The sequence below is a fragment of the Vicia villosa genome, unplaced genomic scaffold, assembly GCF_029867415.1.
Source record: "Vicia villosa cultivar HV-30 ecotype Madison, WI unplaced genomic scaffold, Vvil1.0 ctg.000775F_1_1, whole genome shotgun sequence".
In the NCBI taxonomy this organism is placed as follows: domain Eukaryota; kingdom Viridiplantae; phylum Streptophyta; class Magnoliopsida; order Fabales; family Fabaceae; genus Vicia; species Vicia villosa.
In genome coordinates, this window is record NW_026705347.1 from 307,003 (window position 1) to 325,388 (window position 18,386).

An 18,386-nucleotide genomic window follows, 5' to 3' on the forward strand; every position below is an offset into this window, starting at 1 on the left:
TTTCATTGAACTGTAGAAGCTGAGAGACCGTAGAACCCCAACCCATCCTGGCCTTATTAGGTTGTGGTGCAGAAACTATTCAGGTGAAGACTTGGATTAGTTGTCATGCGGAGAACCACACTCAGACGAGTTTTTCTTGAGAATATTGCTGGCTCATGAGTTTAATTGTGGAAAGCCGGTAATATCCGAAAGAAAAATGTAGACTCTGACGTATCAGTAGAACATGTTTTGCAGGTGATTAACTAGAACTATCCCATATTTGGTTCTCTGACCTCATGCTCGTGACGCTGGACCTTTGAACCTGTGTGTACCATGTTTGTGTTACCATGTTTGTGTTGCCATGTTTACAGTACCATGTTTGCGTTACCATGTTCGCTTTACCATGTTTGAATATGTGGCATCCATGCATCCATGCATTCATACATCCATAAAAAATAAAAAAATCTTTTTCCATAAAAACATGATTTTTTTTCCAAACAATTAGAGAATTTTCTTTGCAAACATTATAGGATTAGGTTATGGAGTGGGTAAAAAGGCATACCAAGAGGTACGGTTTCAAAGAACCTAAGGTGGAAAGACTGAAAGAGTTAGCGTCTTTTGTACAAGATCCTTCTGATTTTAGGAAAAGCCATGGAAAGCTTTTGCCTATCTTGAACACTCATGTTGATGAAGGACTTCTCAAAACTCTGGTTCAGTTTTATGATCCCGTCTACCGGTGTTTGACCTTTCCAGACTATCAGTTGGTACCCACCTTGGAAGAATATGCCAATCTTTTGGGTATTCCTGTGTCTGACAAAATATCTTTCAATGGTTTGGAAGCCATTCCTAAATCACCAGTCATTGCAGCAGGTACCCACTTGAAGAAATCTGAAATAGAGAGTAATTGGACTACCAAAGGAAACCTTCCAGGTTTGCCTTCACAGTTTCTAATAAAGAGAGCCTTTGATTTCATCGAGACTGGTAGCATGATAGCTTTTGAAGCTGTACTAGCCTTGCTCATCTATGGGTTGGTTCTGTTTCCCAATATCGACGACTTTGTTGATATCAATGCCATAAAGGTCTTTTTGAATGGAAATCCCGTTCCGACTCTGCTTGGTGACATGTATTTCTCTGTCCATCATAGGAATCACCAAGGTGGTGGAATTATTGTATGTTGTGCACCTCTGTTGTTCAAATGGATTGTTTCACACTTACCTAAGTCTCCCATTTTCACAGAAAACCGGGAAGGTTTACGTTGGTCTCAAAGACTTATGTCTCTTACTAATAATGATATTCAGTGGTATACCTTGGCTCGCTGCGGTACAGAAACCATTGAAAGTTGTGGAGAATTCGCCAACGTACCCCTCATTGGTACACAAGGAGGAATTAACTACAATCCGGTCCTAGCCCGACGACAACTCGGGTATGCAAATTCAACAAAACCCATTGGCCCTACAGTGGAAAGCTACTTCTATCAGGAAGGAAATGATCCTCAAGGGTTGAAGGCAAAAATGGTGAAGGCCTGGTACGACATCCGATGGAAGGAAAAAGGTGAGATAAAGAACTGTATTGCTACAAACGCCTATACCTGTTGGGTGAAGAAAAGAGCAAGGGAGTTTCAAATGCCTTATGATTATGAAAAACCCATGTTCCCTGTGGTACCTCAACGACCCAACATTCCTGCTATGGAGGAATACCAAGACACTTTGACCAAGATGAGGGTAGAAAAAGACGCTTGGGAAGAAAAGTTTCGAAGAACTGATGTGGAAAATAGAAAGTTGAAGAAAAGAGTGAAAGATCACGAAGAAACTCTCTATTATCAGGATGGATGGCTCATGAACAAAGATGAGAAGATCCGTCGGAAAGATGCTGCAATCAGAAGATACATCAAAGAAAGCAAGAAAAATCCTGAAGCCTCGACAAGCAACGCTCCGATGCCTGACAATTGGAAGAATGTGGTTGACAAGCTGAGAGCTGAAAAGGCCGAGTTGAAAGCTTACTATGGGAAAGAAATCATGAAGCTCAAGCTGCACAATGCATTTGGTTCTTCGTCTGATGAAGACGTTTAGGATTTGTTTAGATTTTCATGTATCATTTGCTTCTGTAAGGAGCTACGCTCCAATGTTGTAACATTTCCCATTATTTCAATAAAAGAATTGTTTGTGTTCAAATGTTTGCAAGGAAATAATCTTTAAAATGTTTGGAAAAAAATCATAAACTTCTTTTTGCATACATCATTCTGCATATCGAGTCTGTTGTATAGAGTCTCATCTTTTGGATCTTTCTCCAATAGATCGTCAAGCTGTCGCGTCTCAAAGTTTCTCGACCGCGTTCGCAATCAGATCACAGATACAATACTCGTTCAAGCAGAAGAAGAGTAATGGAACACTCTGAACAAGAGAATATTGAGCTTCGTGGTACAGTGACCACTCTTCAGGAAAAGTTGGAAAGTCTCACTACTCTGGTTGACTCCTTGATGGCCGCACAGAATCAGCCGCCGCCACCCAACAGCCAAGCGACAGTAACATCTGAAGTCACTACTCCAGTTTCTACAGTTGCATTCAACATTCCATCTTTCTCCATGCCAGAAGGTTGGGGCCCGCCTTTCAGCTTTGGTGCAGGTTTCCGCCGTAATTTCTCTGGAGGTCAAACAGCTACAACTGAAGCGCCTGCTGCACAAGGTTCGGCGTTTATTCCACATTCAGGGGTAACTTTTTCCCAAATCACCATGGCACTTTCTCAACCCACTATGAAGGTTCCGACCCCTACAGTTCACACTGTTCCTTATGATGGCAATGAGATTTATCATGATCAGGATGATAGCATAAATCAGCGTAATCTTGTGGAAGATCTCCAAGAACAGTTCAACAAGATTCAATTGGAAGTTAAGGCTATTCGTGGGAAAGATTTGTTTGGAAAGAATGCCCAGGAGCTATGTTTGGTTCCCAGTGTACAAATACCTGCTAAGTTCAAGGTCCCTGACTTTGAGAAGTACAAAGGTAGTTCTTGTCCACAAAGTCATCTTGTGATGTATGCCAGAAAGATGTCTACTTATGCAGATAATCATCAGTTGCTTATCCATTACTTTCAAGACAGTTTGACTGGTGCCGCACTGAAGTGGTACACAGGCTTGGATAGCACTAATATTCGAACATTCAATGACCTAGGTGAGGCCTTTGTCCGACAATACAAGTATAACTCGGATATGGCTCCGGACAGAGATCAGCTTCGGTCCATGGCTCAGAAAGATCATGAAGCTTTCAAAGAATATGCCCAACGATGGAGAGAAACTGCTGCTCAGATTAATCCACCGTTAAAAGAGAAAGAGATGACAAAGATCTTCTTGAATACTCTCAGTCCGTTTTATTATGAACGCATGATTGCTAGTGCTCCAAGTGATTTCACCGAAATGGTAAACATGGGTATGCGTCTAGAAGAAGGAGTCTGAACCGGACGTCTAACTAAAGAAGGTGGATCTTCAAGCGGAACCAAAAAGTTCGGAAGTGGTTTCCCAAAGAAGAAAGAACAAAGTGTTGACATGGTATCCCAAGGGAGGCCAAGAGGAAATGTTAATCGTCAACGACAAGTAGCTGCTATTGCACCAGCCGTTAATACAGCACCAAATCCGGGATTTACCCCGCAGTTTCAACAACAACAGCCTCGACAACAGGCTCAGCAACTTAACAACAATCAGAATCATGTGCAAAGAGCTCCACAGTTTGATCCGATTCCAATGACTTACACAGAATTGTACCCTGCACTGATTGAAAGAGGCCTTATTCAAACTAAAGCACCACCACCAGTACCTGAGAGACTCCCATGGTGGTACAAAGCTGAGGTCTCGTGCCCTTATCATCAAGGAGCACCTGGCCATGATCTTGAACATTGCATAGCTTTGAAATATGAAGTTCAGAGGTTGATTAGATCTAATCTCCTCTCTTTCAGAAATTTGAATCCAAATGTGCAAGCAAATCCACTGCCCAATCATGGAGGGCATGTTGTAAACATGGTATATGGATGTCCTGGCCAATACCGAGTCTATAATATCAACTTCTCAAGAGCAGATTTGGTACAAATGCACGCCACTCTCTGTCGAGGGCAGAATTTTCGCCAGCATCAATACGGTTCCTGTAGAATATGTTGTGTGGATCCTCACGGATGTTCGATTGTGAGAAGAGATCTCCAAGTTTTGCTAGATAATGGTACTATTGAGATCTACAGAAATAGGGATGAAAATGAAGTTAACATGATAGGATGTTATCCGCATGAGCTTTTAGTCTCAGATATCAACTCGGAAATGCCTACAGTTAACGTCATCGTTCCTCATTTCAACATGCCTGAGCGCATGGAAGTTACTTACAACAAGCCGAAGGTTCCTGTTGCTCCTTTGATCATTTGTCTACCTGGACCTGTTCCTTATGACTCTGACAAGGCAGTTCCATACAACTACAATGCAACAATGATAAAGGATGGACAAGAAGTTCCTTTGCCTACTCTTTCATCTGTTGTAAACATCGCTGATGTGAGTCGAGTAACAAGAAGTGGACGTGTGTATACTCCGCTACCTCCAAAACAGCCTGTTGCTCCTGCATCCGGGCAAAATCCTATCAATACACCAGTAGAGAATCTTGTGGAAACTCCTGTCAGTAATTCAAACACTGATGTTGGTCAGTCCAGTGGAACCAATGTCAATCCAGACTTTGATGAAATTTTGAAGCTTATCAAAAGAAGTGAATACAAGATTGTGGATCAGCTTATGCAGACTCCTTCAAAAATCTCAATACTTTCATTGCTGTTGAATTCAGAAGCCCACAGGGAAGCCCTGATGAAGGTCTTAGATCAAGCTTTTGTAGACCATGATGTGACTGTTGATCACTTTGATGGGATAATAGCTAACATAACAGCTTGCAACAATTTAAGCTTCTGTGATGAAGAACTCCCCGAGGAGGGTAAAAATCACAATCTTGCTTTGCACATTTCTATGAACTGTCAGTCAGACTCTTTGTCCAATGTGCTAGTAGATACCGGATCTTCTTTGAATGTGATGCCAAAGACGACTCTTGCTCGCTTGTCTTACCAAGGAATGCCTATGAAGTTCAGTGGTGTAGTTGTCAAAGCATTTGATGGATCGCGAAAATCGGTTATTGGCGAAGTCAACCTTCCCATGACAATTGGTCCACATACATTCCAAATCACCTTTCAGGTCATGGACATCCAAGCTGCCTATAGCTGCCTGTTAGGACGACCATGGATCCATGAAGCAGGGGCAGTAACTTCTACGCTCCATCAAAAGTTAAAATTTGTAACAAATGGAAAATTGGTAACAATAAATGGAGAACAAGCCTTGATGGTGAGCCATTTATCCAATTTCTCTTTCATCAGTGCTGATGATGTGGAAGGAACTCCGTTCCAAGGTCTCTCTTTAGAAGACGAATCTTCCAAGAAGAAAGCATCGATCTCTTCTTACAAAGAGGCAGTAAAAGTAGTGAAAGATGGAACTACCACTGGCTGGGGGCAAGTTGTGATCCCTACCAAGAATGAAACTAGAGCAGGTCTCGGATGTTCACCAACATTCTCAAACTGCACCAAGAAGGGTGAAACCCTTCGTCCGATCAAAGAAACATTCATTAGTGGAGGATTCCTTAACCCAATTCCTCAAGAGGTTAATGTCCTTATTGAAGAATGCATCGAAGAAGGTCTCTCCGATAGTGAAGAAGAATGGAAATGTTATCTCAATGACTCGGGATACATATCTCAGGAAGAACCATATCCTCCGTCAGAGAAATCCAAAGGCAATGAAGCTGAGCCTGTTCCTGCAGAAATCTGGGACACCTTGGGACAACCAAGTGGAAAATTTGATTACATGGTGAAATACACTGCACCTGAAAGTTACAAGATTGCGATTGAAGATATTCAACCAACTGGATGGGGAGATTCCTTTGAATATGATAGTCAACCAGAAGAGGTTTATCAGCCCTGTCAATTTCCTCAGCAGCCTGAAACTACTGAAGATTTCGGATTCAATGCATCTGCCAAGATTAACAATCCTGAAGGTGGTTAATATCACATAAATGCCATTTTTGAAGATGAAAGGGAAGATGATCCCGCAGCTGACTCAGAAAGTATCGCTGACAATGAGTCTCTTCATCCTGAAGACTGGGAAATACATCCTGAAAATTCTGAAGATTGTGACTTATCTTATGCTCTTCAAGAAGTGGAAGAAGACCGTTTCAACTCTACAAAGAACAAGGTTGACAAACCAGGACCTTCAAATCCTGCTCGACCAGCGGTCAATGTCAATACTGGAGATAATTCTGGGGAGAATTTTCCTGAATACATAATACACAGAGGAGTTCGTTGCTACTGGAAGGCTGTCGACGTTCCGAATGTTGTTCGCCGCTCAAAGTAATCACCTCGCTGTTATTTTGACCTCCTGCCTTGCCCAAAGCAGAGAGATGTTTTATAGGGCTTTGCTTTTAAATGTTCCGCCCAAATAACTTTGTGTATAGGGCTTTGTTTTAAAAGTTTCCCTCTTTGTCCTGCCCAAGACGAATGAGTTTGTGTTTAGGGCTTTGTTTCAAAAATGAATCATAAATAAAGTGTCATTTTGAATTCCCTACATTATATGTTTTACTTTTTGCTTTTTTCTGGAAATGGTAATCCTAAAAAACCAAAAAAAAAAACCAAAATAAAAAAAAAACTTTTTCAAAAAGATCTGCATACACTCTTGCATTCATAAATTTTCTGAAATAGATATAAATCACATGTGCAGATTAACTATTGATAAACCCATTGAATGCAATAACCCTATGCCTTCTCCCAACTTTGAGTTTCCTGTGTTCGAAGCCGAAGAAGAGGAAGAAGAGGAGATCCCGGATGAGATCTCTCGATTACTTAAGCACGAGGAAAGAGCCATTCTGCCTCACAAAGAGCCTTTAGAAAAGATCAATTTGGGTTCTGAAGAAGACAAAAAAGAAGTGACCATTGGATCGCTGCTTGATACTGATGTCAAGAGTAAGTTGACAGACCTTCTCAAAGAATATGTTGACGTGTTTGCCTGGTCCTACCAAGACATGCCTGGGTTGGATACCAATATTGTTCAGCATTACTTGCCATTGAAGCCAGAATGTCCGCCAGTTAAGCAGAAATTGCGAAGGACTCACCCTGATATGGCTAACAAGATCAAAGTGGAAGTTCAAAAGCAACTCGACGCAGGTTTTCTTGTCACCTCTGAGTATCCTCAATGGTTGGCCAACATAGTGCCAGTTCCGAAGAAAGATGGCAAAGTCAGAATGTGTGTTGATTACCGTGACTTGAACAAAGCCAGTCCAAAAGATGATTTTCCATTACCGCATATTGACATGCTGGTTGATAACACCGCTAAGTTCAACGTCTTTTCCTTCATGGACGGGTTCTCCGGTTATAATCAGATCAAGATGGCTCCCGAAGACATGGAGAAGACATCTTTCATCACCCCATGGGGTACCTTTTGCTACAAAGTGATGCCGTTTGGATTAAAAAATGCAGGCGCAACTTACCAAAGGGCAATGACTACTCTATTTCATGACATGATGCATAAAGAAATTGAAGTGTATGTGGACGACATGATAGCCAAGTCCAGCACAGAAGAAGAACATATTGAATACCTTTTGAAATTGTTTCAACGATTAAGGAAATATCAGCTTCGCTTGAACCCTAACAAATGTACTTTTGGGGTTAGATCTGGAAAACTCTTGGGTTTCATTGTCAGCCAAAGAGGTATTGAAGTAGATCCCGACAAAGTCAGAGCTATTCAAGAGATGCCTGCACCAAAGACTGAAAAGCAAGTAAGAGGATTTCTTGGACGATTGAACTATATCTCCAGATTTATCTCTCAGATGACTGCTACTTGTGGGCCAATTTTCAAGCTTCTCCGCAAAGATCAAGGGGTTGTATGGACTGAAGATTGCCAGAAAGCGTTCGACAGTATCAAGGAATACCTGTTAGAACCACCAATATTGATTCCTCCAGTTGAAGGAAGACCATTAATCATGTACCTTACTGTGTTGGAAGAATCCATGGGTTGTATGCTTGGACAGCAAGATGAAACCGGTAAGAAGGAGCATGCCATCTATTACTTGAGTAAGAAATTCACAGACTGTGAGTCTCGTTACTCCATGCTCGAAAAAACATGTTGTGCTTTGGCTTGGGCTTCAAAACGTCTCCGCCAGTACATGACCAACAATACCACTTGGTTAATCTCCAAAATGGATCCGATCAAGTATGTCTTTGAAAAGCCTGCCTTAACAGGAAGGATTGCCCGGTGGCAAATGCTGTTGTCTAAATATGACATTGAATACCGTGCTCAAAAAGCGGTCAAAGGAAGCATTCTCGCCGATCATTTGGCGCATCAACCAATCAATGAATATCAATCTCTCAAGTTTGACTTTCCTGATGAAGATGTCTTGTACTTGAAGATGAAAGATTGTGACGAACCGTTACCTGAAGAAGGTCCTGATCCTGAATCAAGATGGGGCCTAATTTTCGATGGGGCAGTAAACGCTTTTGGCAATGGAATTGGGGCAATTATTATCACTCCCAAGGGTACTCATATCCCGTTCTCCGCCAGATTGCTATTTGATTGCACCAATAACATCGCAGAATATGAAGCTTGTATCATGGGTCTCGAAGAAGCCATTGACTTAAGGATCAAGATCCTCGACATATATGGAGACTCAGCTCTCGTGATCAACCAAATCAAAGACAAGTGGGAAACTTACCACCCTGGCTTGATTCCTTACAGAGATTATGCAAGACGTCTGTTGACTTTCTTCAACAAGGTTGAATTGCATCATATACCTCGAGATCAGAATCGAATGGCAGACGCCTTGGCTACTCTATCTTCCATGTTCAAAATTAATCATTGGAACGATATGCCTAAAGTCAGAATTACACGCCTTGAAAGGCCTGCCTATGTGTTTGCAACTGAAGCAGTCATCGATGATAAACCGTGGTTCCACGACATCAAGCGCTTCCTTCAAACTCAAGAGTACCCGCTTGGGGCATCAAACAAAGATAAGAAAACTCTAAGGAGGCTTTCTGGCAGTTTCTTCCTGAATGATGATGTGCTATACAAAAGAAATTTCGACATGGTTTTGCTCAGATGTGTGGACAGACACGAAGCAGACATGTTAATGCATGAAGTGCATGAAGGGTCCTTTGGAACTCATTCAAACGGGCATGCAATGTCCAAGAAGATCTTAAGAGCAGGATACTATTGGTTGACAATGGAATCTGATTGTTACAAACACGTGAAGAGATGTCACAAGTGCCAGATCTACGCAGATAAGATCCATGTGCCACCGACTCTACTCAACGTTCTCTCATCTCCATGGCCTTTCTCCATGTGGGGTATCGACATGATTGGAATGATCGAACCGAAAGCTTCAAACGGTCATCGTTTCATCTTGGTAGCTATTGATTACTTCACCAAATGGGTCGAAGCAGCATCTTACGCAAATGTTACAAGACAAGTGGTTGTGAGGTTTATCAAGAATAACATCATTTGCCGATATGGTATTCCCAGCAAAATCATTACTGACAATGGTTCAAACTTGAACAATAAGATGATGAAAGAATTGTGTGAGGAATTCAAGATTGAGCATCATAACTCTTCTCCTTACAGACCAAAAATGAACGGCGCCGTTGAAGCTGCCAACAAGAACATTAAGAAGATTGTCCAGAAAATGGTCGTCACTTACAAAGACTGGCATGAAATGCTGCCATTTGCTTTACATGGGTACCGTACTTCAGTGCGTACTTCAACAGGGGCAACTCCCTTTTCTCTAGTATACGGCATGGAAGCTGTGCTCCCCGTAGAAGTTGAAATCCCATCAATGAGAGTCCTCATGGAGACTAAGTTATCAGAGGCTGAATGGTGTCAAAACAGATACGATCAGTTGAACTTAATCGAAGAAAAACGTATGACTGCTCTATGTCATGGACAGTTATACCAAGCAAGGATGAAACAAGCCTTCAACAAAAAGGTTCGACCTCGTGAATTTCAAGAAGGCGACCTCGTGCTTAAAAAGATCTTGTCTTTTCAACCAGATTCTAGGGGCAAATGGTCTCCTAATTACGAAGGCCCGTATGTTGTCAAAAGAACATTTTCTGGCGGTGCCATGATTCTTACTACCATGGATGGTGATGAACTCCCACATCCTGTGAATGCAGATGCAGTCAAGAAATACTTTGTCTAAAAAAGAACAAAAGAACAGCTCGGTAAGTCGAAAACCCGCAAAGGGCGACTTAGGCAAAAATGAGCGTCTCGGTGGACTGAAAACCCGAAAGGGCGGTCCAGGCAAAAATTAGAGACAATAAACAAAAAAATTCATCCTGGTAGATTGAAAACCTGAAAGGGCAATCTAGGCAAAAATTAGGGATTAATGACAAAGTAACTGTATCAGTCCGTACTTCGTCACCTGAGGAGTCTTTTTCATCAAAGGATCTTCAATCAAATTATCGCCAATCTGAAGCGACAAGCACGGTTGGAACTCAAAGTTGTTAAAGGGAATAGTGGTTATTGCTTTCAATGTAGCCTTTTCCGCATAATTACCATTTCCAACTTTTGTAAATACTCTATGGAATCACGCCTTTAGCTGATTACCATCCTATTAAATAAATTTGAGCCTTGTGCCCATTTGTTTGCAATCTAATTTCTTTTAGCTTACAAAATGACGCTTTAATTGTGTTATTCGTTTTTGAAAGAAAAAAAGAAAAAAGTTTTAAATGAATTTACTTCACTTCTTCAAAATAAAAGCGAAACTTTCCTTTGAGTTGTGAATAACAGAAGGAACATCAACAACTATCTCCATAGGATGAATCAAAGATTATGATAGGAAAAGGTCCTTTATCCCCAGTGAAGAAGCTCTTCTATCCCCAGTGAAGAGGATCTTTTATCCCCAGTGACGAAGATTTTCCATCTCCAGTGAAGAAGTTCTTCCATCTCAATAAGAAAAGATGCTCATCTTCCCCAGAGAAGTTGAAAGCATGCAGCATATTCATCACCCGTGCTATCTACAACATGTTGAAAAACATTTGCCAAGTATCTGGTTGTATTGCGGCGTTGGTCCATCTCCAGTATATACTTCTTTGTCTGTCAGTATCGTCAGCATGCATGCTACATTCATGACATTCATCATTCATACATATTTGCATCATTTATGCATTCTTGCATTTTTCAATGTATGCTTTAAAATCACTTGTTTAGGATATATCTATCCTCAAAAAAAAAAAAAAAAAAAAGAAGAAGAAAAGAAACAAAAAATGGGCGTGTCATCTCTCCAAGTAGATTGTCACCCATAAGCAGAAAGAACATCTTTTGTTTCTCCAGTTCCCCACTGAGATCATTCCTCGTGGAAGATGGTTGCTTTAGTTTCTCCTCTCAAAATGAAGGAGAAAATCCCCATTTGAGTTCATTCCTCATGGGAACAAAATCCTGTTTGACTGTTTCTTTCCAATTCATTCATGGTTAGAACCCTGTCTTTACCAAAGATTCAAATTCCGATTCTCCAAATAGAGTCAAGAAAAAATTGAACCATAAACAATCGCCTTGTCATCTGAGCAGTTTATGTTTCTTTCAAAAATTTCCTCTCAAGGAAATCAATCATGAAGATCATTTGACGATCAGGGCCTTATTACTGTTCACAAGGCTGAATAACCAGTAATTTCCCTAGCAAAGTCTCCAAGATCATTTTATCACTCGGCTGATAATTGATCATGTCTTCAAAACCGCTGTCACAAGGCTGATAGTCGGTAACCCTTTTGTTCTGGTTATATTATTAAACATGTCTATCACAAGGCTGATAGTCGGTAATATTAACCGAACCTTTGAAACTCTTTTTACCTTGTCAAGTCTATCACAATGCTGGTAGTCGGTAACACAGTTTCATACCTTTCACCTTCGCATTATTAAACAAGTCTATCCCCATGCTGATAGTCGATAATGTTGATAGGTAAGCTTTTCTTACAAAGCTATCATTCCCCGATGAAGCATACACTCGCTTTCCCGAAAAAAAAGAAAAAATGGATTCTCTTCCTAAAACGGATTGAGACATCCTTCCCGATCTCTTGTCCTCAGTGGAGTCAGTTCTTGATATCCCACGGTAAAGATATCCTTGCATCATTCGCAATTTTGGTATCTTAGGTCCAAAATTCGCGTCTTCTGATATTTAAGTCTCTTCCACCCTATCAAAACGAAGATTTTCAATCTTCATGTCTCAGGTTGAAGAAACTTAAATAGGGGCATCTGTCATACCCCAATTTTTGACCTAAGATACCACCTCATATCATCTGCATATGCATCATTTGCATCTCTAACAAATTGCATAGCTTGTGTTTGTTACTTGTGACTCAACAGGATTTAATCAGGAAATCACTCATCAGTACAAGTAACAACCAATTAGGGTTTTGTTCTCCCTTCATCTCAAAAGAACCATCTTCATCAACAATCAACATTTGGTCCTCAGAGATTCACTTCAACAAGCTCAACAGCTTTGAATCGACTGAATTAGGGTTTTGACTGAAGACAGCACACTCCTGGCTTTTGCTCAGAATTTGACCTAATGGCTTGGGACATGATATCAAGACCTCAAGTGCATCATTTTGACCTGATCCATTGGCTCATAACATCTCCTACACAAAGATTGATTAGACAAATCATCAGATTAGGGATTTTGAACTATCAGGGACTGAAATCAGGGATCACATTTGGGAAACCCTAAAAACCCCCAGGGAGTCAATCAAAAGTTTCAATCATCTTCAAATAATCCCTATGACAACATCCAATGGAAATTACATCTCAATTCAAGATCCACAGTCATCAATTTCATCTGGTCGACAATTAGGGTTTTTGACCTAATTCACTGAACAACTGACTTTTTAATCAGGACATGGTGCCACAACTCAAACCATGGCTCAATATCCTCTAATGCCTCAATATGATCCATTAATACCATTCACATGGTGAGGATAGCCTGTTTCATTTGAAATCTCCAGAAACGCGATTCGTTTGAAAAAGTCAACTGTACAAGATCACCATTGACTTTTGGGGAATTTTGGTCAACCATGACTTTTGAAGTTTTAAATCATCAATATATGATATGAGAAGTCATTTGATCAAGAAAAATCAAGAAAATCAATCAAGAATCAAAAAGTCAAAAGTTTGACTTTCATACTTAGAAAAATTTCTAAGTGTTTTTCAATGGTTTTTTCCAAACTTTGAAAGGGAATTTCTCAAAATTTCACCTACAAACTGAAAAAAACTTCCAACATGAAAGTTGTAGATTTTGATCCAATGAACAACTTTGTCACATATAATTTTTTTTCATAAGATCAACCATTTAAGAGATATGGAGCTTCAAAGTTGGTATCTTATGAAAATTTCACTTAAAACTTCATTTTCTTCAAAGTTCATGGAACTTTTTCACCCATTTCCTTAAAGGTCTTGAAGAAACTTTCAACTAGGGTTTTGAAGTGTGTAACATGAGCTTTCCAAAATGTCCAAGAGCATGAAAAAATATGGAGTGTAGCTATGGTTTTGAATTATGCATTTAGTGATCATTTTCACTTGAATTTTCACCATTTTTCACTAAGTTTCAAGACTACATGACCTATAATCCAAGCAATGATGCAAAGAGGCAATAATTGAAGATTTTTTCTCTGATTTGAGATCAGAATGGAAGAGGATAAGAAGCTTGAGTTTTAACCATGGTTTGGTCACTTTTAACCATTTGCATTTAATGTGAAAGATTCCATTTTATCTCTTAAGCCAAATCATCATTTCTTTGATCAACTTGCAAAGCTCTTCATTCAGAATCCTTGGCCTATAAATAGAGGTTCAAATCACTCTTCAAATCACACCAAAACCTCACAATTATAGGTTTTCTCTCTTCTTTCTTGAATTACAAGTCATGTGTTTCAAAGTGAGGTAGAAAACTCAACCTCCAAACCTTGCAAGTTCTGAACAAAGTGATGCTTCCCACAACTTCTAAATGTCAAATGTGATGTGTTTGAATCACTCATACACCCAAAAACACCTCAAATCTCAGAATCACTACCTCACTTCCATAATTGCATATATTGAACCTTATCATGCCAAAATCCATACCAAGCCATATCTGTCCAAACTAACACTCCTAACACCATCCATATACTTCATATGAATGATCCAAACACTCACCAGCAATCTGAAACACCTCCATCTTCAAATTCGATTCATACTTGAAGCAACTGCAGTTCGGGTGCCATGGCCATGCTCAGATGAATTCAGCTTGCTCCAGACATCCAGACACCTTCCATAATCATCATTGAAGCTATCCAGATTGATACAAAGCATCTGTAACACTTATATTGAAGAATCAAATCTCCAGTTTGGCCGTTTTTGAAGGTAAGTCACTTGAACTTCAAACTCATACTTGCACGCATCATAAATGAAATATGAGCATACCATCTTGTTTCTGCACCTATGAGGATCATTAACCCTCAATCAATTGCATCATAACATGATCATACACGATTTCACATTGAATTTCAGTTCTAGGGTTCTTCGTGTTCATCAGAAAATTGATAGCCTTAGATTGAAAATAAATGAAATTAAAGATCACCATCATGTTCCTTATGAAAAACCGAGTGAGATAGACTATCTACTTGATCAAAACAGTCCAGTTTCAAAGATTTTCAAAATCAAAAGGGGATGATGTTCTTGGCGCGCTTTTTGTTCAGAAAATTCAAATTTTCGTTTCTTAATATAATTGAATGGACGCGCGTATGTAACAAGCCACAAGCGTGGCTCAGTTGGCTTTTGTTTTGAGAAATAACCTCCAGGTCGTGGGTTCAACACCCTTAGGGACCAAAACCTTTTTTTTACAACTATTTTTCTCTCATTTTTCACACAACTTCATTTAATTATTTAACTAACCAAATCAATTCATTTTTCATTCATTTTTTACACACCTCTCATTTAATATATATATTTTAAGAATATCAAAAAAAATCATCAAAAAATATTTATTTGATACATTTTTAATTGGTTTTAAAATGACTTGTTTTTAAGTAATTTTAATACTTTTAAATATTATTTTTCAGTTGATTTTCAAAGTTAATCATTTGTAAATATTTTTGTGATCAAACCCTAATCATTTAGGTCTTAATTAGGTGATAAAACTTGTTTTAACTTAATTAAGTTGACTTTTGTCAAATTCAAATCGTTTTAAAACAAGCGATCGCGATTCTTTTCAAAAACGATAAACCATTTCTTTTTGAAACTATTGATTAAATCTTTTTTAAATTAATCAATTGATTTTCAAAACGATGTGGGGCCTCTCGAATATTAGAGAGTGTAAGTCCCATTTCTTTTCTTTTTGTACAGTTTGTTTTTTTCTTTAAACAATAAAACTTCAAAACAAAAATCTTTTCAAAACAATTTTCAAATCATTTTCAAAACCATCCACCCTGTTTTATGAAAATAAAACAGGGGCCTCTCGAATATTAGAGAGTATAAGTCCCTTTTCTTTTTCTTTGTACAGTTTTTCAAACAGAAAACTTTTTCCAAATTACTTCCAAACAGTTTTTAAAACAATAAATCTCAAAACCATCCACCCTGTTTTATGAAAATAAAACAGGGGCCTCTCGAATATTAGAGAGTATAAGACCCACTCCTTTTTCTTTTTACACAGTCTTTTTGTTCAAAACAAATAAACTTCTTTCAAAACAAACTTTCAAACTGTTTTCAAACGACGAAACTTTGCGTCTGTAAATAAATCAATTAACCATGTTTTATGAAATAAAACATGGGCCTCCACATAGGTATAAGTCCCATTCCAGTACATGAAATTAGGTATTTCATTGTACACCTCTTGTACATATCTCGATCAATTTGTTTTGTAACTTTGAATAACTAATCAAAAATGAAGGTTTTCTTTAAATCTTCCCAAAAATATACCATGGGCCTCCATGTAGGTATAAGTCCCAAGCCCTTTGTAAATACCTGTTTACATAGCTTTGAATAAACTCAAGTGGACCTCTCCCCGAGTATGAGTCCCGAGCCCCCCGTGTATACAAATGGATCATGCTTACAGGTATATTTCCTTCATAAACTCCATTATATACCCACACTTTGTCATATATGTATAACTGTTCATATTTGTTCATGTACTTGTTCATGTTTGTTCGTACTTGTTCATACTTGTGATTGTGTTATATATGCTTGTTCAACTTAGTACAACACTAGGTTCCCCATAGCCTCCTATTGGGCTTCGTGCAAAGAATCTCCCCTAGTTTAGGTTAGGACATAGAGTATGGTTTCCCGGTGAAATCGCTCTAAGAGCTCAAACCAACTATACCATGCCTCCCCTTGGGCTTTGTACAAACGAGTGACCCTCCCATAGCCTCCTCTTGGGCTTACAATGCAAGGACCCTCGATTGTCCCTCCCATAGCCTCCTCTTGGGCTTACAATGCAAGGACCCTCGGATAGCCTCCTCTTGGGCTTCGTACAAGGACCCACGGGCTTCTTATAAGCATCCCCAATATCCAAACCAAGTACCCTAGGAGATTAGACATTTTTCATCTCTATGCTAGGAGTATCTCTTATATATCATCACAAACAATCAATCAATCAAATAACTTTTTTTGCCACAAGGCTGGCTAATCAATCAAACTGTTTTACCACCGTACTGGCTGATTAATCAAAGTTTTTGTCACAAGGCTGACTTCATTGAAACTTTTGCCACGAGGCTGGCTGATTAATCAAAACTTTTTGTCACAAGGCTGACTTCATTGAAAGTTTTTGCCACAAGGCTGGTTAAACAAACAAACAAAATCAAACAGATGTATGTGATGATATAGATTAGATACATCTAGCATTTAGACGACATTTGTCTATTTTCCTTTGCTTCCACTAGCATAAGTGGGAACTACGGTTGCTCTGACTTTCTCAACATCCCTTTGAGAATACGTAGGCACAAGGTCGATCCTTGGCGAGCAAAACAAAACACAAAAAAAACCATTCAAACCTTAGCACCCGTAGACCCCGAGCTACAGATGCTCTGATTCCCTCTAGGGGATATGTATGCAGAGGATCGCGATGATCTTTGCGAGCATAATCAAACAAACACCTTAGGTCCCACCTATTTCACAAGAACCTCTCATAACAAGAATGGAATAAACAAAACAAAGAAACCTATAGAGTACTATAGATACGTTGGGTGCTAATACCTTCCCTTCGTATAACCAACCCTCTTACCCAAAGATCTCTCCCCCCACTTTTAGGTTATTGCAGCTTTTTTCCTTTTCCTACTTTGGAAATAATAAAAAGTTTGGTCCGTACAAAAGAAAAATCATTTTTTTGAGCACTCGAGCCCAAAGAAGGCATCAGGTGTCTCATCCACAAAAAAGAGGAACAAAACGATTTTTCGCCCGCGACACTACCAAAGTCTATCAAAACAAAATTTGGATAAAAAGCTAGGTCCATTATCATTCAAACTCCATTACAAAAATAATACAAAAAAAGATCTACAGGAGAACCTATTCCCTCTAGTTTTCTATGTCTTCATTCAGCTTCACCCTGACTCCGCCTTTTGCTTTACTATAAGGATCTCCATGATTCCATCTTGAGTTATTCATCCCAAAGTCTTTCCCATGTCATTCATAAAGCCAAAAAACAGTCCCTGCATCAAAACAAAAAACAATGTCAATACCAGGTGCTTAATTCCTCATCCATGCTAAACCAAAAATATCCACTCACACAAAACTAAACCTGCTATGCTAGGCAGTTCGGTTCATTTGACAGTTAACAATTATGACGGCAACCTACACATTTCTAATCATTCAAGCTCACAAATCATCCCTGCAGAACAAATAAACCATATCAGAAATTCTGCAACATGAAAACAGCGCTCACCATACATTCCAAAATCCAGCAATACATACATATAGAACAAATTCATCATGCCAAGTCATAAATTGCAAATAAGCATCAAACAGTTCTAACAGCACCTATCTCAGTTCCATTCAACTTTCAATATAGCACAAGTTACCACCTTCCATGTGTAAACACTTCGAGATGAATAATCAGACTTGCATCAGCATTTAGGTATATGATTAACGGTTCGCGAAAACTCATAAATTCAAACCTGCATTCAGTTTCAGTACCACCCTGTTTCCTGTTGTTTCCCCGAGTAATAATCATCAATTTCCAGCAGTATTCGACCTCGGTCCAGTCACATAAACCCTGCATAACCAATTTTGAAATAAAAATCAGCATATCAGTTCAGTCCTCTATACTATGTTGCAGCCTACATACAAGTCAACAAAGAACTCCCAGCTAATTTTCAACCACCAACAGTTAACCATTAACTTTCACAAGTTCTCA

The 18,386-nt window shown here is 39.2% G+C and overlaps 1 long non-coding RNA gene across 1 annotated transcript; it reads right to left on the reverse strand.

Annotated features, from left to right (window-relative positions):
* Positions 1–17,549: 17,549 nt before the first annotated feature.
* On the reverse strand, positions 17,550–18,386 carry LOC131631127 (uncharacterized). Its single transcript, XR_009292615.1, has 3 exons — positions 18,148–18,386; positions 17,772–17,861; positions 17,550–17,682 (listed from the first exon to the last, which is right to left on the reverse strand). It is a non-coding gene; the product is annotated as an uncharacterized LOC131631127 (long non-coding RNA).